The sequence below is a fragment of the Ctenopharyngodon idella genome, chromosome 19 (assembly GCF_019924925.1).
Source record: "Ctenopharyngodon idella isolate HZGC_01 chromosome 19, HZGC01, whole genome shotgun sequence".
Taxonomy (NCBI): Eukaryota; Metazoa; Chordata; class Actinopteri; order Cypriniformes; family Xenocyprididae; genus Ctenopharyngodon; species Ctenopharyngodon idella.
In genome coordinates this window covers 23,830,798-23,852,676 of record NC_067238.1, presented here as the reverse complement: position 1 = coordinate 23,852,676, position 21,879 = coordinate 23,830,798, and the positions used below count along the sequence as shown (strand labels likewise).

General features: G+C 37.1%; 1 protein-coding gene across 2 annotated transcripts in view; it reads left to right on the top strand.

The window, feature by feature from the left end:
* Positions 1 to 21,879, top strand: part of pag1 (phosphoprotein membrane anchor with glycosphingolipid microdomains 1) — a 55,372-nt gene that overhangs the window by 18,447 nt on the left and 15,046 nt on the right. The window contains exons 2-3 of one of the 2 annotated variants that reach the window (XM_051872476.1): positions 9,874 to 10,011; positions 20,212 to 20,243. The gene's annotated coding sequence lies outside the window, so the exon portion shown is untranslated. The remainder of the gene's footprint in view (positions 1 to 9,873; positions 10,012 to 20,211; positions 20,244 to 21,879) is intronic. The other variant, XM_051872475.1, reaches the window with a different exon arrangement.

Sequence of the window (21,879 nt, the reverse complement as noted above, 5' to 3'; positions counted from 1 at the left end):
CTGAATTTTCAGCATCATTACTCCAGTCTTCAGTGTCACACGATCCTTCAGAAATCATTCTAATATGCCGATTTGGTGCTCAAGAAACATTTCTTATTATTATGAATGTTGAAAACAGTTGTGCTGCTTAACTCTTTCCCCGCCATTGACAGAATTTTCCAGCAATCCATGTTTTCACTGTTATACGGTAGGGGGCGCTATTACACATCTTCTGAAAGAGTACAGAATCTTCAGATCAAAACACAGGCAAAGAAGCAGAAACAAGCAATAGAAGCATTGCTTATGCACATGTAAAATAATGCAATCATCAAACATTAAACAGCATATAAATCAAAACTGCGTTACATTACTGAATGAAATGTTGACCCCAGGACGAGATATAGGACTGTGCAAGCTTTGGGGGTGTTGATGGACTTGATCTACTCCATCTATGTTTTGATCGTCATTCCAATCCAGACTTAGGGCCCTATTTTAACAATATAAGCGTATGGTCTAAAGCGCATGGCACAAGTACACGGGGTCAAGAGACTAAAAGTCCTTAGGGGTCCGAATCCACTTTTGCTGGTTTAAAGACAGGAAAAATGGTTGGCGTGCCCGGCGCATGGTCTAAAAGGGTAGTCCCTATTCTTTTAATGAGTAATAGGTGTGTTGTGGGCGCAACGTGCAATAAACCTCTCCCATTCCCTTTAAAAGACAGTTGCGCTCACACCATTGGCGGATTCGCTATTTACATGGCGGAATTTGCAAGCGGAAAAACTGAACTCTCTAGCGAGGAAACGGATCTGCTCGTGCGCGAGGTTAAAGTGCCGGATTCCACCAAAGCATTTTAATCTTTAAGCACACAATAATAATCTTTTACATTGTAATCCTTTTATTTTTGATATTTGGCATGTTTGTGTACTGCTTAGGGTTACGCGCGTTGTGCACCCGCCTATAGGCGCATATTACTAACGCGCTCTTTAGATAACAAAAAAAATAAAATTGTGCCATTGACGCAGTCTATTTCAGTTGCTTCAATAGTAACGCGCAAACAATGCGCCTGAACACACCTCGCTTTCAGACCAGCATGCCCATGGGCGCACAAATGGGTGCAAATTGCTATTTAATTACTATTTAAACAATGTGGCGCAGGACATGAAAATGATAACTGCGTCGGGCTGAAACTAGCAAAAACATTTGCGTCACACCTGCCGCCACATTATGCCAGGTGTATGATAGGGCCCAGTCTTTGACAAAAACATAATTTTCTCAGCTTTTTGTTTAAAATGTTGCTTTTTTTATGAAACTTATCCACATTCAAGTGTTGATTAAAAAAAGAATGCATGGAGCTAGAATAATTTAAAGCAGAGGCTCTGTTCTTTCTTTGAAAACTCTGGCATGGAAAGAGTTAATATTTCTGTAGAAAAAACTGACACATTTTTTTCAGAATTCTTTGATGAATAGAAAGCTCAAAAGAACAGCATATATTTGAAATAGGAATCTTTTGTAACATTATAAATGCCTTAACCTTTACTTTTGATCAATTTGATGCATCCTTGCTTAATAAAAGTATTAATTTCTTTCCAAAAAATCTTACTGACCCCAAACTTTTGAATGGTAGTGTATATCTTTCAGATCATGGTGTGACTCAGTCTCTCCCTGCAGAAAAAAAAGTCAGTTCTCCTGAGAAAACAGATCCTTCACACCTGTCTCCACAGAGAGTTTCAGAAGATATCTCTGCACTCTTATCGTGTCAGCAACTGTCTCACTTGTGTCTATTTTTATTTCCCCTAAGGACTTTTAGTCTCTTGAGCAAAGAAAGAGCATCTTCTGAGAAATAGCATTTTCCTTTTTGTCTTTACACAAAAACGCTAGGCCACTTCCGAAGGTCTAAAGATGACTTGCTCAGCAGAAAGAAGAGTTTCACTCTCTCTCCCTTCCTCATTCTCTCTTTCCCTCTTCTCTCTCATTCTTTCTTGTCGCATACTCGCTCTCCCACATCAAAAGCGCCCATTTAGTGCTGGTTGGCAGGTGTAGGATTTTTATGACTTTTTTAATGATTTTCTGTCAAAAACAAACCTCACATGGTCTTGATTTGTGCACTCATAAAGCAGTGGGGTGTACCTTTGGGGTGTCACTTTTTGTTAAATTAAAAGTCCTAAAAGAAAAAAAGGTTAATACATTACTTTTGAAGTAAACATTTGCTTTTACAGCCTTTGACTGTGTGCACTAAATGCAAATCTATAAAAATGTATTCATCATCTTTTTTTTTTTCTTCTTCTTTTTTTTAAAATGTACACCCAAATGGCCTGTTTGGTTCCTCAAAATGTTATAATCCTGGTAACGTCTAAAAAACAAATAACAGTGCATCACAGTGATTTTGTAAATACATATGACCATTTCCACTCTGAGGACCTGATGAGCAGCTGCTGTTTCAGGGAATGAATCCCTTTGCTGAATTGTGAAACTCCACTTCATTCAGTAGAGCTTTGCCATAATGGATGTGGATGATTATTTACTGCACTGTGAACCCAAATCAGTTGGCAAAAATGATTCAGGTTGAGGTAATCGGCTACATCAATTTTTTATGTTAAGAAATTCAAAGTTTAAGTAAGCAGAACTGTCAGATTTCAATTTTGTACTTACATATTTTTACTGCTCCATGATAGTAACCCCATCAAAAAAAAAAAAAAAAAACATAACAGAAACTCTTATAAATTAGCAAAGCATTAAACACTACTAAATCTCCCACTTAACATTAATCTTGCACAAAAACATCATATAACACTTAATTTTAGTATTTAATCTCCCTGTCGAGTGCCATGGCAAAGCATGCTGGGAAACAGCCCAGTTTCGGGTAAATTTAAGTTTCTCTAAATTAAAAGAAACAAGTTCATAAAACACAAAACAGTGAAACAATTCAGATTACTTAAAATGTGTCAGTTTTGTCAACTCAAAAGAAAAAGAAAGTTCTAAATACTCATAAAAGTTAATTTGATTGAACTAATTTGTTTAATTTGAGTTTGCCCTACTCAAACCAATTAAATATTTTGAGTGTTAGGGTTTACAGTGTGTAACAGGCTCATAATCTCTAGTGAAAATAGTGAAAAGAAGCACTTTAATTTAAGCACTTTATTTTTTGACCAAGATTTTTGTGCAATAGAAAGGTTTTTTTTTTTTTTTCGTTCAAAGCATACTTGTTCTTTCTCCTGATTGCAAGTTACAATTTGAGAAAAAGTTGATAAAGTTTTTTAAAATGAACCACAAACAGTTCAAAACCACATAAGAAAAGGGGAAGTAGTTCTTTTTTTTTTAACTGCAGCCATGTTCTCAATGTACCAGATCGGTTGTATCTTTCCTTTGGTGACAGTGACTCTAAGAGTTTGACCCGTTTGAGACCTCATTCATCCCAGCTCTGAGACACTATCCTAATCTCTTATTGACCTAGAAAATTCATTGTCCCAAGCAGAATGTCAAGTATAAGTACAATGCTATCATTCGTCTCACAATCCTGCCACAGATGAGTAGCGAGGCCTTTGAAGGAAGGCGGAAGCAGGCGGCTTATATACATTTTTCACTTCACTTGTACTATTACTTGTTTCTGTGTTCAAGCAGATGCAACAGCATGTTAATCCACCAGAGATTTGCATTTAGCTTACATACATGCATCTGAGATCATAAACCTCCAGTTCATCATCCGAGGTCTCCAGAGGGCCACATTCCTCTAATGCCATTGAGAAGATCGATCCATATTCCTTTGTTATTCCTGTATTTTTAGGCTGGATTCTTTCTATGCCGCTGAACTTACACATTTCCTGTGGCCTTTTGCTCTGTCTGGTTTATTTAAGGCCCTTGAGGGTTTCAGGGCCAAGGCACTAGCCTTGAAAGAGTCCCTAGAAATACCTCCTGGTGGTGTGGCATTAGGACTGGATTTGCTCTCTCTTTAATTATGAGGGGCTGTACTTTACTGCAAAGGCTCAGAGAGGAACTAATCCATCATCCTGTTTGTCAACTCCAGCGGGACCCTGATATATGGGGAGAGATTTCGGAGAATACAGTCCTGAGTATGTGAACACCAGACAATGGCGTACAGTCTTGTGTCACAGGTAGAAATACTGCATTTGCTCACAAAGGATTATAAAATATTGCTTTTCTAGCATTTCAGGCAGTGTAGGAAAGAAATGCAATCTCTTCCTAATTCTTACTGCATGTGCTCTCAAAAGGATAATTTACCCAAAAATGACAGAATTTCCCCTCTCTTTAAAAAATGATATTATATTATATTATATTATATTATATTATATTATATTATAATAATATTATAATATTTACATAAGGAAAAATATGAACTGTCTTTCTATCTAAAAATTATAGAATTTTTTTATTTTTGGGTGAGTTACACATTTCCCACCCTTTTAAAGTTATATTATATTATATTATATTATATTATATTATATTATATTATATTATATTATATTATTTATATAATGAAAAATATGAACTGTCTCTCTATCTAAAAAATATATCATTTTTATTTTTGGGCGAATTACACATTTCCCACCTTTTAAAAGAATAGCAGAGACCACACCACAGCTATAGCGATAACAACAGAGAGGAACGATACTGAATCAATTTCAGAACTATTTTATTTTCCAGCTGATGAACGATAGAAACACATTGACCAATCAGAATCCACCTGACTTTAACGAGCTCGAGCATTTAAATCAGCATTCACTTAGAATAAATAGAACGATATCCTCCACTGGAGTGGATTCTAGTATAGTTTATCGTTATCGTTCTTGGTGTGAACTGGCCTTAAGTCTGCTTATTCAGTATTTACTTGATTTCTCGTTAGCCCAGCGTTCAGATGGTTGTTGTCTATACAGGATTGAGGTCAGGGCCCCGTAGTGGATATAAGGTTTTCCAGCTTGTGAGAAGAAAAAATATGATAGCCATTATAGAACCATTTTAACCGAATTATTAATGACCCCGTAGGTTTGAGGGAAATATGAAAAGCGAGCTGCCGGACAGTGCGCTGGGACTCGGGTGCTTCATCATATTTCATGCTAACGACGTGGGCTTTGAACGGCTGCTCAAATTACATCCTGATAGAGTGATCAGGCAGAAAGCCAGACAGACATGATGGGCAATATGTCAGCGTTGAAGAATGGTGAGAGAGGGTGTGTATGGATGTGTGTGTGTGTGTGTAAGTGAGCTTTACTTCTTTGGATTTAAGTATCTAGGGAATTAATGCTCTGATAGGAGAAATTAAGGCAGTCAATTGAGATGTAATTGTTGCTAATGGAAGGTGGTTTTTCAAAACCTTTCAAGCCAGATTTCAGTATAAACAGTAAGAGAGGATGCGAAGAGCTATGGGGCTTTTGACCCATAGGTGTGGAGTAGATTAACACTAGCCTGATTAGTAATGTACCAACTACATTTCATAAAAGAAGTACCAGTGCTTGCAAGGCAAGGCAGAATAAGAAGAGTTTTCATTTTAAAACGCATAAGTTTTGCTATGGTTATACACTACGCCAGCGTTTTCGACCTCGAAAACGGAGACTTTCGAAAACGCTGGCATGGCTGCCCCGTATCCTTGACAACTGTGTAAACAATAACATAGAGATTGAACTGCAATCTTTGCTGGCTTTGTTGTCATTTTTAGCAGTCATTGTGCAGTTAAACTTAGCATTTTTTTAAATACTGCAGCTGCCTACATGCGCAAGAGGCAACTGTTTACACTTGTACGCGCATGCCCAGTGTGCATGAACAGTCATGTGACACGCATTTTCGGCTGTGTAGTGTAGACGGAGATTGTTTCCGAAACGGTGTGGAAACGCCAGTGTAGATGAGGATCGTTTTCAGTGTCAAGACGCCGTTTTAAAACAAAATCACACTAGTGTAAACAGGGCCTCAAAATTCAGTAGCCTATGTAACTATTGATGTCACTGCTGTCAATTAAGTTTTGAATTCAAAATATTCTGTCAGTGTCTACATTTACATTGACACCTTTTGTTTTAATCAATGAATCCCAACATACTGTTTACATGAATGCTAAATAAAGTGATCGGGTTGATGTTCACGTTTATATGTCACATTAAAAGGATAGTTCTCCCAAAAATGAAAATTCTGTCATTATTTACTCACCCTCAGGTTGTTCCAAACCAGTATGGGTTTCTTTCTTCTGCTGAACACAAAAGAAGATAGAGTGAAGAATGTTGGTAACCAAACAGTTAATAGAAGCCATTGACTTCCATTTGTAGAAAAAAAAAAAATATATATACTATGGAAGTCAATGGGGTCCATCAAGTGTTTTGTTACCAACATTCAATTCATACAGGCTTGTAACAACTTGAGGGTGAGTAAATTGATGACAGAATTTTCATTTTTGGGTGAACTACCGCTTTAAGCTTCAAATTGGAATTGATCTTATGAAATGCGCACACTGCACAAATATGTTCATGTAATCAGAATTACTGTAATTTTTAGGTTGCAACTCTGAGATTCTACTGAGAGCTGTTCACATCCTTGAACTCAGAAATTATTTGTTTCTATGGCAATGAAGAGTTGCAGCTTTATTATTGATGACAGCAAAACACTTCTAAACACTCTAAACTCACCTCGATATCTTATTGCTAAAAATATAAGAACAAACAAACTAAGTAACACTGGCTGTAATAAAATGTCTTATCAAGAAAATATGCACAGTATAGAGCTAATTGTTAAAGCTGTTGCCATTTTGGTTGTTTTTACATCAAGTCACAACGCTCAAGTGAGATAAGAAACTTGTAATTAGGACTTTAATGGTTTTTACAAGTTGAAAACTGTAATTATGGTAATTCTGACATGACGTGAAAGCAGCAGAAGCTCTCAAGAGAATGCAATTACACATCAATTACACATGCATGTTTATTTATCATTAATTACTTTCATTTAGACAAGGAAATAAAACAAAACTTGCCTTGAGGATGGGAAGAAATGGCTTTATTTATTAATGTTTAAAAATCTTTTATATTATTTCATATTTAAATTCTTATATTAACAAGTACATCGGGATCTGCAAACTCCTAATTAAATTGAAGAAGCTAAACTGTTTTTTTTGTAGCTGCTGTACCAGTCTGAATCAACATGCATGTACACATTGTAGCACCAAAGAGAGGCAGAGACGAGTGGTAAAGACCCTCCCCTGCAGATAGTCGTGCTTTCTGCTAGATAATCGACTGCTTTCAAATCTGTGGCATTGACTTCAGCCAACTGAGCACCTAAAAGTGTCAAACATGTCTGCAGATACAGCTTCACAGCTTGCTAATGTATTCTCCTGCTCAGACTGAGCTCTGTAGGGCAGGCAGTCGCTTTAATTGGTTCATTTCTATTCTGTTACCAGACATCACAGTCGACTCAGCTCAGCCGAATCGCTCCATATTATGGATTCAAACCCTTTTTTGAGTCATTTACTATCATATCTGCTTTTTCAAACGGATGCTTTTTGATATCTGGATTATGAGCCCAATGATATGAAAAATTACTAAGGCTGTTAATCAAAATAAAAATTTTAATGGAGCTAATTACATGATATGCTGATTAATTAATCAAATTAATTAATATTTGCTGAGAAAATCCACTTAAAGGCCCAGTGAATTGCCATGGATCGTGCAGCATTATTCAATATGTTGACGTAATTTCAACTAAAACAGGAAGACAGGGTGGGACATATCGAACAGCTCCGCCCCTTTTTTAAAATAGCCAATAGCGTTTCGTTTATACCACAGCTCGGCCAGAGCCGTTAATCTCAGTAAAATCTCAGTTTCCTTCTAATCTCTAACTGTTTGTCCTCCTAATCTCCTCTATATCACTTTAAAATACAGCATTCTGTGCATAATTTAAATGGGTCTGATACCTTACGTGTTCTGAGCCGACTCGCAGTCCGCGGATATGATCCGCTCTGCGCTCTTGTGTCTCTGGGCCAGAGTAGACTGTGCTCGCGCTACGGCGGTTCACGTGACACTAACGCGAAAACGGACTTCATTCACGTAAATGGAAAGCATATTTACACTGTCTGAATCGTTCCCTATTTTCTATTATATAGTGCAATATGTGCCATTCACCATGTAGAAACTAGTAAATGTGTGAACAAATGATCGATTTCAGCCACAGCTTCAGTGTCTGTTTGTAGTGTAGGAGGGGCAGGACTTCAGATTCTAGAGAGTATTTGATTAGACAGAAGATTTGATGAGAAGTGTGATGTGATGTCATGAAAATCCGTAATCCGTGAGCGGAAGTGAGAGACTAACACCGTGTCCTAACCAAACGCGATGCGATAAGATTCCAGCGATGAGCAATTTGACTGTCCACACTAGACGCGACGCGAAAATGAGAAGCGATAAAATCAATCAAAAACCACAGCCAATCAGAAGAGAGTGTGGGCGGGCTCTCTTGGCAAGAGCACAGCGGACACAATGAAATGGGCAAGTACATAGTAAAATTAATAAATATTACACAATTTAAACATTATTTAAAGTACATTCAGAATGACTGAAACAATCTTTGTCATAGAATACACTTGTTTGTTCGCATTGAGTTGACAGTTTGAACGTTGTTGTGCCCATTTATTTATTTTCAAGATCTGAGGTGAATTAGCCAGTGTTGTTTTCATTACAGCTAAAAAGCTGGGAACACAGAATGATATTCAAACTCACGACGCTTTTAACATTAAATAAAGCACATAAACAGTACCTGATATTATCATTGCCATACTTTGTGTTGCTGTTCCAGCCGCGATGTCGCGGAGAAATAAAAACCGTTTCTAAAATAGAATATTTGCATGTCGCTGTCGCGGCTGGTTAAGCCAAAAACTCTGATTAACATGGAAAAGATACATTTTATCGCTTGGCGCGGCGTCGCGTTGCTTCTGGTAAGGACACGGAATAAGTTTGGAATGTTTATATCTCCTAAATGCAAATTTTGTCATTGTTTTGGAACAAACCAGCTTATTCATAACCTTAAGGCTAACATATTCATACTAAAAAGCTAAAAAACTTACATTTTGATTTCAGGGGGACTTAATGAAAATAGTACTAATACAATACATTGTTCTGGTAGACCAGTATAGCAGTAGAGGGCCCTCTTAGAAGAAAAAGTTCTATATAGAACCTTAAAGGGTTCTTTAAGGCGCTTCATAGAACCTTTTGGGGGTTCCCATCATGGGATAATTTTATGGATTTAATTTGAATTAATTTTGTTTTAATTAATTTTTTCTATTTTGATTAAATGTTATGAGTTAAACAGCTCGTAAACATACTTTATCACTAGAAAAAATTTAAATAACCCATTAAACATGAACATATTATGCAATAATTTAAGACATTTCTTCTTATATAGAACCTTTTTGGCATAAACAGTCAAGAACCCTAGGGTTCTAAGTGGAAACCCAATGAATTTTTAGAAGTGCAGAGTTCTCAAAAATAAAAATTCTGTCATAATTCACTCTTGTCGTTCCAGACCTGTATGACTTTCGTTCTGCAGAACACAAAAAATATATATTTTTTGAAAAATGTTTTTTCAGTAGTTTTGTCCATACAATGAAAGTAAATGGGGTCCAAAAACAACAACATTATATGGGAAAAACAAAACAAATAAATCTACTTTTGTGTTCCTGAAGAAAGCAAATCATTCAGGTTTGGAACAACATGATATTGGAACATTGGAACAATTAAATTAAATTAAATTAAAATGACACCAATTTCTTAAATCTGATGTGACTTATGTTTGTTAAAGTATTGTATATTGCATATACAGTATGATATCAACCAGGCCGTGTTGGTGCATTTTCACCATTCAAATGACCCTTTATTTCACACTGAGGTCGTACAGCTTCCATATTTCCCATCTTTACAGGCTGATAAAAGGTATTGCTTGATGATACATATTGTGGAAGCAGAGGATGTGACGAGATATAGAGAGAAAGAGACATAACAAAAGCAATATGGATTCCTACCCTGTGGTGGCTCTGCTGATAAATGGTGTGTTGGAAAGGTCAGTGTAAACGCCAGGAGAGCTATGTGCTAAACCTCCGTCTACACACACATACAATCACTAACACGCAACAGACACACACTTGTTTGACCAGCACCCCCACTCCATGTGTACTAAATCAAATAAATCAGACAGAGGGGGCTGATACTGTTCTGAGGAGCTCCCCCTCCCCCACCTTCAAATAAATCACATGAGGTGCAGCCCAATTCTGCAGACACCATCTCTGCTCGCATTTCAAGAAAACCACAAGGAAGGGTGGAGGGACGAAAGCATTTTTTCAGTTATTTTGATGAATTGATGGTGAAATATTATTCATTGGTATATGAATACTAGGTATGAACACATTGTTATAAAACAAGGATTTTGAAACTTTGATTTCAAAGACCCCCAAATATGATGCAAAGCGGCCCTTCCTAAAACATAAAGGCCTACAATAATATTAAAAATATTTTACAATGATATTATGAAGACAATATGTTGTTTCTAAAAATCAAATAATTGGCTTTTATTTATTTTAAATATTAAAATGCTATCTGGAAAAATATTTACTTTCTATTAAGTTAACATTGTCTTTATATTAAGTAAATCGTGTCCCCCTCAAATATTATTATTGTTCATTTTCAGTTCAAGTCAAAAGTCGAATATTGTCATACAGCTAGTTAGCTCTGAATTACAGTGCCAAGAAAAACCTCCCTAAAAGATAAACAAGTATTCAGAACATGTGAGAGATGAACACTTATTTTAGAGCGAATATTTAAGAAAAGTACACCACTTGACAGAAGGACAGTTTCACATCTCACTTTGTACATGAAACCAGACAAGTCATCAGTTGTGGTGAATAAATGCATGTTAAAGGGATGGGGTGGGGTTTCATTTAGGCGTTTACTGACAGCTTTTAATAAATGCATTTGCCGTTGCTGAACTTAAGAGCTCTTATAAAGAAATATGATACTCCCATGTCATGTGTCCAGTGTGTTTCTTATTTGCTGCATTAAAAGCTCATTGCCCTGCAGCAGCTTCCCTGATAGGCTGAGATGTGTGTAAGCTGGACTGGTGATTGGGTGTGGTCGTGCTCCATTCAAAGGTAATATGTGACTAAGATGATGATGATATTCACAGGGAGGAAGCTCTGAGTGTGCAGTACTGATGCTCTGTATTGTGATTAATCCCTTCAAAGGTGGTACACTTGTACCTTCCCTGCAGAGCAGACGGAGAGCAGGGCAGGAGTTATTCTCATACTGTGTGCTAATCCCTTTATCTGCACAGTGAGGCCTCTCACCGGAGCTCCAATGTCAGGCAGCAAAGTTATCGGCATCTCTATCAATCTATGTTATATGGTCTCTCATTGAGAGGCATGTTCAGCCTGTTAATCTAATAAACATTGTCTCACCAAGACAACCCTTTCTCCTCCTCCCCCTTCTCTCTCTTTCTCTCTCTGTTTAAATTTAGTGTGCTTTACTGGCATGAAAAATAACGCAAGTTACTTTGTTACTCATTTATTGACTGACACCTCTTCTGTCCCCATGTTGAGAGAAATCAGGAGTGCAGAGGCGTTGTCTGTGCTGTGAAAACATGATGGTTACTCTAGACTAGTTCTTGACTAAATCTGAGAATACATTTACTCATTTACTTTTTCTTCTGTGTCGTATTCATCTGTATTCCATAATTGCAGCACAGCTGAAAGGCTTGCTTGTTTGAGCTGCGCCCTCTACTGTACAGGCATGAATTTGCATTTCCTTCAGCCTGAGGCTTATTCGTTTTACTTTTAGTGTGAAAGGGCCTTTACATTTGCCAAAAATAAAACTTTTTGTTATTATAAAAACAAACAAACAAACAGCTCAGCCCAGATGAGAAAACGTAATGCAAAAGTAACACATTACTTTCCATAAAAAGTAATTAAGTAACGCAATTAGTTACTTTTTTAGGGAGTAACGCAATATTGTAACGCATTACCTTTAAAAGTATTTTTCCCCAGCACTGTCTTGAATATACCGTAAGTCGCTTTGGATCAGTTCGACCCCTCACAAAATTAACATGTTTCCACCATTTGTCAAAATATAGATATAGATAGTTACTGTTACTTCTGTTACTGTAAAACAATGTATTAAATGAATTTTTTGTAAGATGTGACCCATACTGGCAAAATGAGTCACAATTTAAAAAAATAGTTATTGTTATTTTCACATTCTCTATTTAAAAAAACCTTCAAAATTATGTATGATTTGTTGGAATCCAACAAAAAATGACTGAGCTATACTCTGTTTGAAGTCAATAGAGTCAGCAAAGTCAATTTTGAGAAAAATCGAGTTCAAGTTTTCTGAAGGTTACAAAACAAAATCACCTAGCAACAATACCTTAAAATCCCTGGTAATACCACCAAATTTGGCACAAACCAAGTCAAAACCCATATCTATAGGAAGAAATATATATTAAACTTTTTTCACAATTGTTTGATTATCATTAATGAAACAGACAGCCTATATACTGTATTAAGACCTATCACACGGATCTAATATAATGTTACACATCAGATGTTTTTCCCCAACAGTTAACCAAACGTTCACTTAAGACATAAATATTGACAACAATATTGCGTTTTACAACAATACCAAACTTGTAAGTGCCAGTCGTCCAGAAGCGAGCAGAGAAAAACGGCATTTTTTCATGGACAAAGGAAAGGTACTCCACTCAGAAAACGCAAATAAAGATACTTTTAGATGTTTAAATGCTATTTGGAACATCGGGATCGCTAGACGAGGGCTTAATGAACTCATTTTGACTCATTTTGACAGCACGGGTCACATATCTTGTTTTGATAAAGTAGTAGTTTGGAAGACATTTTGCAGGCTTGTTCACTTGAAATCTCTTATAGTTTTGCTACAAGTGTGGGGAAATACACTTGACTGTGTTCTGACAGTCACACACACATTTACAGTAAGGAGGGCCTCTTTTTGCAGAGTGCAAGCATTTTTAGGCCGACCGTTGTCAACACAGTTCAGTGGTTCAGTTCTGGTCTAAATGTGTTAAGGAATGAGATAAAGGTCAGGAGTAATCTGGGACGCTCCCTGTAACTGTGGCAACATGTCACTGTTCATCTGTCAGCACTGAATGTGTTTAGCATTTTAAAATCATGCAGCCGCTCTGCCAAATCTCTGCATCTATCTGCAGCACAGTGATCATTTTCTTGCTCTGCCTAATTAGCACCTGAACATTATCTCCACCACAATGACAGGGAAATTTGATTTCTCTTTGTTTGTGCTGAATAAAGAGAGGGGGAATTCAATAAGAATGAATTGCGCCCACAGATAGCGTCATTTATTTGCACATGCTTTAGTGTCCAGTTCACTAAAGGAATTTGCAAACCAGGTAATGTGCAAACATGCCTACAAAATCTGTGCTGAACTCAATTTGTTCTGACAATTTGTGCAAAAATAGCACAACTGTTCTGAATTTGCCCCAGAGTGCTTTGCTTTTAGCTGATTTCTCTCTCTCTCCTCTAAATAAGCAGTGTCAAATTCATTTACTTGAACTGGCACAGCCTGCTTTTTTCTCCAGTGTTTGCTAAAGTGTGTGAGAGAAAGCAGAAAAGTGAGTGGAATAGCTTTACACAGGCTGATTTGGACCGACAGCCAAGTGAACCAAGGCTTTGCTCATTTAATTTGGTAGAAACACTGGGGAAAGAGGCTAAATTAGAGAAGAAAAAGGGTTAAAACGAATAAGGGGTCTGTACCAATGGCCAAATACACCGAATCCCCTTACCCACCCTTACAAATTCCCAACATTTGCGTCATTGTCAGGTGGTTAAAACACCATTTTTACAGGTTTATTTTCGTTTTTGCTGTGGTTGAGGGTGTTTTTGTGCTTGAATAATCTTCAGAACATCTAGTGAAACATTAACACTGAGTCTAAGTTGTTTATTGCAAAATAAACATCATGCCTTGTTTAATAGTTATACAGCTTAGCATTAATTCTATGTAAAAAGATTCATAGTAGGTTAATGTTAATCTAGGTTTTGCATGTGTATGTGTTCATGTGTACAAGCTTGTTGTTCTTGCTCTAGCTTGTGCACTACTGCTTACACTTGACACTTGGTAATGTGTACTGTAAATATTGTGGCTCTTTTGATAAAATGGCAACATCGTTCCTCCTCATTTGTACTGTACTAAACCCTTGTGAAAAAAGAAGTGTGCTTGATTTTATTGAATGCGCACTTGTAGTGTGATTGAAATCTTTGAAGTAATTTAATAAACTATACTTGTATATAATATGTATATATTATGTAGATAATATAATAGTAATAAAATAAAAGGCCACTTAAGTCTACTTATAAAATGGTTAGTTCCTGTCCTTGATTCTGATTGGTCAGTAGCTGTGTTTTATTCACAATAAAACACGGCTATGACCTCTTCACCCAACGGTTATGTGTATCACAACCTAAACTGTTTGTTCTCAGTTGATATTGTTCATTGAAGCTTCCTGTAAATGTAGAAGAGTATTCTAAGAAAGAGATCGAGTGAGCGAGTTTATTACCTGCATTCAGATTTAGCATTTTCCTTCAGGTCAGTCCTATGTTCATAATAAAAAATCTGTCTAAATGTCCGATGTATCATCTTGTCCTTTTAACATTTAAGGGGTTTTCCCATGACTAACAGTGCTACTCAAAGCATTTGTCAGTTGCGTCTTGTTCCGTTTTCAAAACAATTCAGTCTTTTCAATGTAAAAGTCTTCGCCACTGACTGACACACTCGTAAAGACAGTCTTTGCCGCCATCTAATGGCGAGAAAATGTAACTTCTGTTGCTGTTCACGGTCAGGGACTATTTTTTCCGGCGGAAGGAAGGCTTTTAGAAAAAGTTTACTTCATGAAAGTTGCATTGATACATATTTCTGGCTTTAATATTTGTATTGTGTGGTAACCATTTTATAAAAGCAATAAGGTACTCGAGGCTAGTGCTGTATTGTGAATAAGTCACGGCTGAAGGAGTTGCCACTTCACGTCGTGCCTAACAATGCCCTTCAGCCGTGACTTATTCACGATACAGCACAGCCTCTCGTACCTTATTGCTTACTAATAGAGAGTACCCTTTTATGACTATGTTTCTTAGCACATTTAATATAAATTTAAATTGTAATACATTTTGCTTTAAATAACATGCTATTAAATGACGGAAAACATTAAATTCAGATCAAAATTAATACTAACCCTAACCGTATAGTAAATACATGTTGTTAATTAATATTACTCAGTACTTAAATGTATAATTACACTGTAACAAGGACACCTTAAACTAGTGTAACCATATATTCTTATAAAAGTATATTATTTCAATAGTATTTTAAAAATGTTTTGGGGAAAAAAAATTTTAATGCCAAGACGATAACTGGACACACTTGGTAAATTTGGTTCGATTAAAACAAACTCTGGTGCGGTTCGACTGACCGAAAAACAGAACCAAAAACAGGACATAATGTCACAAGACTTGACCCTAAAAGGACACAATGCTCAAGCAAACCTGTTTTTTCTCATCATAGTCGCGATGTTGCCCATCACAGTCCGGTTCAGGCGTCAGAACCGCGTCTCCTCACCGCAGATCTTTGTTTGTGTGTGTGACGGAAGGATTCCTGCCACTGTTTTGACTCCTTTACACATTTCAATATCTCTTCACGAGTTGTCAGCTCCATTATAGGTACGCACATACTGTACAGCGAACGCATTTAGCCCAGCACACAGCAATGTTTTCAAAGTTCAGTCGCAAAATATACGTCATAAAAGCCTCTTTTTCCCCCTATCTTTAGATTCGCTGCTAAAAATGACATTGCTAAGCGAACCAGGACTAATTGTATCATTTTCTTTTTTGGTCCGGACCAAAAGAACACACCCTTAAAGGTATAGTTCACCCCAAAATTTTGTTATCACTTACTCACCCTCAAGTTGTTCCAAACCTGTATGAGTTTCTTTCTTCTGCTGAACACAAAAGAAGATATTTTAAAGAATGTTGGTAATCAAACAGTTGATGGTAGCCATTGACTTCCAAAGTAGGACAAAAAATACTATGGAAGTCAATGGCTACCATCAAGTGTGTGGTTCCCAACATTCTTTAAAATATCTTCTTTTGTGTTCAACAAAAGAAAGAAATTCATACAGGTTTGGAACAATATGAGGGTAAGTAAATGATGACAAATTTTTCATTTTTGCATGAACTATCCCTTTAAGACCAACAAACCAGTATTTAGTATATTTTTTTTTTCAGCAGACAGTGTACTAGTACATAATTTACTCAATAATCAGTAAATTATTATTCCATTCCCATCATACCTTGTGTCGATGCATCTTTGTGTGTGGTAACTGAGTGTAGATTTGAGGGAGGTCAAGGCAGGCTTGTGGTACGTGCAGTAGGAAATGACAGTGTCTCCGGAGACAGGCTTTAATGGGACATCACTCTGTCTGTGGGAGAACAGAGAGGCACAGCTGTTGCATACACACTCCAACACACTGCACGGGAAGCTGAGACTGTGGTTTCATAACTCATGGGCTTTTTCGAGAGAAACATGTCCTCTTTAAACATCTGTCACATTTCAGACAAGGATGTCAATCCAAACATACACTTTCAACCTATCTGTCATATGTAGACGAGTTCAGCAAATAATCACTTCCTCTGATTTGTGTTTTATAGCCTCTCTGTGGTGATGCAGCAGTTCTAGGCCGTCTGACCTTCGCGCAGATTGTTACTATTGGGGGCATTAGTACATGCCGCTGCAAGTTCTCTTTATATGCAAACCATCAGGGGATCGATTTCCATGCCAGCTGATTAACCCATGGGATGAGTGTGGTTGCCATAGAGACACAAAGTCAGTTGATCAAATGTGGCCGTTTTAATTGGAAGGGCCCTCTGGCTCATGTTCGACTACGAGCTTGCTGATTGGGTAGTCAGTTGCTGTAAGGCACAGATGACAAACCATTGACCCAAAGAAATTGCTTCCTGTTCATCTGCCCTCAAGACTGGTCTTAATGAAACCTTACACAGTTCATTAGCTGTCTGTAAAGGGTATTATTTCATTGTCCTTGTCTCATAGGAATATGTGAATACAGTAAAGATCAGTTTTATTCTTCAAAACAGGCGGTCCTCTTTCGCTTATCCCTCTGTTTTCACCCAGACACATGGCCTTGTAGCATCCAGACTCAAGATGGCCAGAATTCTCTCCTTCTCTCACTATGAATTGGCCTCAGTCTGGTGATGAGGAGGGGGTTGGGCGGACAACTGTGTCCTGACTGTTGTCATATTGGTCATTTTGTGAAACTGAGGATGTTGCAGAATGTTGTTGCACATTAGCTGCAGTGTTACGTTTAAAAGAGAGCTATGTTGGGTCTAAAAGGGTTGGTTAAGCCAAAATCTAACATTGTGCGATCAATTACTAACCCTCATGTCATTGCAGACCTGTTTTATTTTTCATTCCAATTTTCTGTTCAGTTAGAGGCATGTCTTCACGAATATAAACTGTGGCTCACAAACAATTTTATGTTACTGAATGACGATAAAAAAGAAATTATCCAATTTGGTCCAAATGAGCTCTCAAATGGAAATTCTATCAGTCTAGGCAACCTCACACCATACCTTACAACCAACGTTAGAAAATTAAGGATTCCATCTCGACAGTAGTCTTAAACTTGACAAACAAATCAATAGCATAGTTAGCGCCAGATTTTACCACCTACGCCGGTTGGCCAAAGTCAAACCACTTTTAAGTAGGGACAGCTTTGAAACAGTTATTCACGCTTTTATTTCCACATGACTCGACTACTGTAACTCATTATATGTCGGGCTGATATAAGGTTTTTTTTTATTTTTTAAATGTGCTTTATAAATAAAGTTTGATTTGATTTGATCAAGGCTGCGTTCATTTGATCAAAAATACAGAAATATTGTGAAATACTACAATTCATATATAAAGTTATGTTTTAAATTACATTTATTGAATAGAAAGTTAAAAAAAACAGCATTTATTTGAAATCAAATCTTTTGTACCATAAATGTCTTTACTGTCACTTTTGAACTATTTAATGCGTTCTTGCTGAAAAAAAAAAGTGTTAATCTCAATTCATTCTTATTGAATAACAGTGTTAATCATTTAGACTCGATTTGTGAACTGGATCACACAATTCATTGAAAAGATTTTATTCAAAAGAACTTGAAATTGCTACTGCTTTCATGAACTCATGAGCTTGGCAAATGTCAAGATTTTTAGTGAACAATGGTCTGTTCCTTACATAAAGCTATCGCATGACTTCAGATGGAAAACTTGAAATGTAGTGCAAATTTTAGAGCATTGTGACAAGTTCATTCCTCATTCACCTTCATTATATAGGCTAGAATATTAAAAAATCACCTTATGTGTTCCAAAGAAAGCCATATGGGTCTAGAAAGACATAAAAGTGAGTAATTATGACACAGTTCTTGATTTTTGGTGAACTCTTCGTTTAAATCACTTAAAAGTGCCCTGAAGCAGACTGAGCTTCCTGTCACAGCGAGTGCAATGTAACGACAGACGACATGCACCCCCGTGTCCAGCAGAGAGCCAGAATGCGACATATGTCGAATGTGTCATTCTCCTCTAACATGGCCAGAGAGAAGCTGTGAAACTGTTGGTGTTTTATAAGATAATAGCCTCTTGATTGACACCTATAGAAACTGTATTATTCTAACCACCACCTGCTGCAAATATTTCATCATTTTAGGCTACACAGAATGCAGGCGATTTCCATTAGGGGTTACAAATGCCGCAGTATTACAATGTTCTTTTTTTAGAGCGAGCTCCTTCCTCTGCTGGAGATGAGTTATTATCAAAGCTTCTGTCAGCAGAAAAACTTATAATAACAGAGCATCCACAAAATTCCTTATTGCATTACTCCTGCTCCAGTGCAATTATTTATTCAAGAGCTGCCGCTGGCGTTTGCATGAGAATCTTTTACCGGATGTGTTCTCAGCAGCAATCCAGCTGTGCTTTTCCACAAAATCCCGCCCTCTCTATGACCCCTGGGGAGGAAAATCTTTGCGGTATGGCTGTCTGTAACTATAAAGTAACTATATGCCAATGTAGGTACAGTATGGCATTTTTTTTTCACACCTTTTTCCTATTCTGAGCCAGATGCTGCGGATTTATGGACACAGGATACACAAATGTAGATATATGGATCTCATTTGATGGTGTATTAAAGGCTCCGGATGGAGGTAGTTCTAAAACATGATCCGGTGATCTGGATCTTGAAGGTTTTTTAGTGAATCTAGCAAAGAAGTGACCAATGGCTTGCCAAAAACCACAGTTGCTCACCTCGGTCTGGGACTACAGCCTGTCCAAACACATTCCCCAATTAAATGGCTTTTCCAGTACCTTATTTTATATGGCATGAAACACACAATCCTAACATTCTTTGCAAAGAACTTTTCAGTCTTAACATTTCAGTGAGAATGGGCCCCTTATTTCATAAGCAATAGTTTTTTATTAGTAGTAGTATTTAGAAGGTTGTATATCTGAATGATTGATGATGGACAATGAAATGGTTACCAAAATCCCATAGACAAATATTTCAGAGACTTTGGGATGGGAAATTTGGACTTGGGCTAGTAAGCAACCACCAAAAACAGCTTTAAAATCTAAAATCAAATCGTTTTATGGTTTCCATCTGTCTTCATCTGCATGTTATAATCCATGATTTGGCATTAAATACATTCATTAGAGAAAATCATTGCACAAATCTTCAGATCATGGTTGCTATAGTTACTCTGGAGCACGTTTGTGAGGATCTAGAAAAGGTTCTTGGTGCATGTTCTTCAAACAGACACACGGATTTGGTAGGGCTGCATGCTGGTGCTCGCATGCATTTTAGCCGGTGTTCATGCTGTGAGACTCATAAGTGCTCTGCTACTGGGAACCAATGATCCATTGACTTCATTAGACCCTGAATGCAGAATTTATCATTGCATTGAAGAGTCGCTTCGTCTTGCTGTGATAGTTTTTTCTTAATATGATACTTTATGTAACTGATTGCGATTTATGGTCAGGCATTTGTAAGTTTGACTATGGTTATTTGATAATTCAGGATTGCACATGTCAAGATGTTCTGCACAATGTGCTGTCTGGTACTACAGTATGTGCAGAGCTCCCTTCCTGAATCTAATCGCCTGCTCTCTCTGTTTCCCTGCAGGCAACAATCACCGGAGCCAAACAAGTCTTCAGGTAGGACTCGTTTGTCTTTTTTTTTGGTACTGAGAAATGTGCAAGGCTTGGTTTTAATAATGTGCATAATTTTGGGAAATGTTTTTTTTCCCAAATGTATTTTTCATATGTGAGGTTTTTGTGATAGTTTTCTTATTCTTATTCTTCCGCTTTTGAGTCTATGGCAGCCCATAGAACTGTATGGTAAAAAGTTATGAAATTTGGCAGACAGATAGAGGACAGTCTGAAATGTTACCGTAGCAAATTTGGAGTCTCTACCTCAAACCCTCTAGTGCCACCAACAGTTCAAAGATTCACTCATGTTTATGCTCATAACTTTTGACGCGCAAGTCTTAGAAACAAATTTTTTCCCTCAGATTCCATTGCTTATGCTGATTCAAATGCACCCTATGATGTCATTTCCATTATGAAAATTTTTCTGCCATTTTGAATTTTCTTTTTCGAACTCTTCCTAAAGCATTTGTCCAATTTGCACGAAATTTGGTATGTAGCATCTACTCACACTCCAGGCAAAAGTTATTAAAAGCATATTTTTTATTGGCCAATCCGTTCTCATATAGCACATAAACAAATTTGACGGCGAGCATGCAAAAATGGATTTGATGCTGTATCTTTGCAATGATTTAGTGTATTGACACCAAACTTAGTATATGTCATTACAGGCATGACTGGGGGGTACATGCACAGTATCGTCACAGTGCCACCTACTGGTGCTGAGATAGAAAAAATGGTAATTTTTGCTTATAACTTTCTGAATGTGTTGTCCTAAAATCAGGAGGATGGTCTCCTTAGATTCTTTGAGGCATACCGAGTTGAACGATATCCAATTTTCTTTGGTCGGCCATTTTGGGCGTCGGCCATTTTGAATTTTGTCGTAAAATGCTGTGTTTTATAAACACATGAACGTGTCGTTACAAAACTTGGTATGATTCATCGAGGCCATGTTCTGAGAGGATTTTAGGATTTTAAATCTGTAAAGTTTTAGGTCAGCGCCCCCTAGTGATCAAGAGATATAATGAAATTTATGCAAATGCTTATATTAAAAATTCAACATATTGTCATTTAACTTGCATCATTAGATTTGTTGGCTTATGCTGAGTCCTACGATAACAAATTTGCCATATTCTACCATACTTACTGTCCGCCATATTAAATTTTATTCAAAACCTACTTTTTTGAATTCCTCCTACAAAACTTGTCCGATTTGTACGAAATTTTGTATGTAGCATCTATAGACACTCATGACAAAAAGTTATTAAAAGAATTTTGATAGACCCAACCGTTGTTTTATACTGCGTCAACAAATTTGACTGCGAGCATGCAGCAAAATGGATATGCGGCTGTATCTTTGCAAAATTTTTGTGTATTGACACGAAACTTGGTACAAATCATCACAGGCATGACTTGAGGGTGCATGCAGAGTTTTGTCATAGTGCCACCTACTGCTCAGAAGTTATAAACCATGTTATTATGTTATATGTGCTTTAACTGATGTAATTTATCCTGACCTCATGATCACAGATGTCCACAAATATTTTCTTTTCTGCCCTTATTCGGCTTGACCCCGTAATTGCTGCTTGCAGCTATATTTATTATTATTATTATGATCACCAGGGATATAGATCAAGGTTTCCCA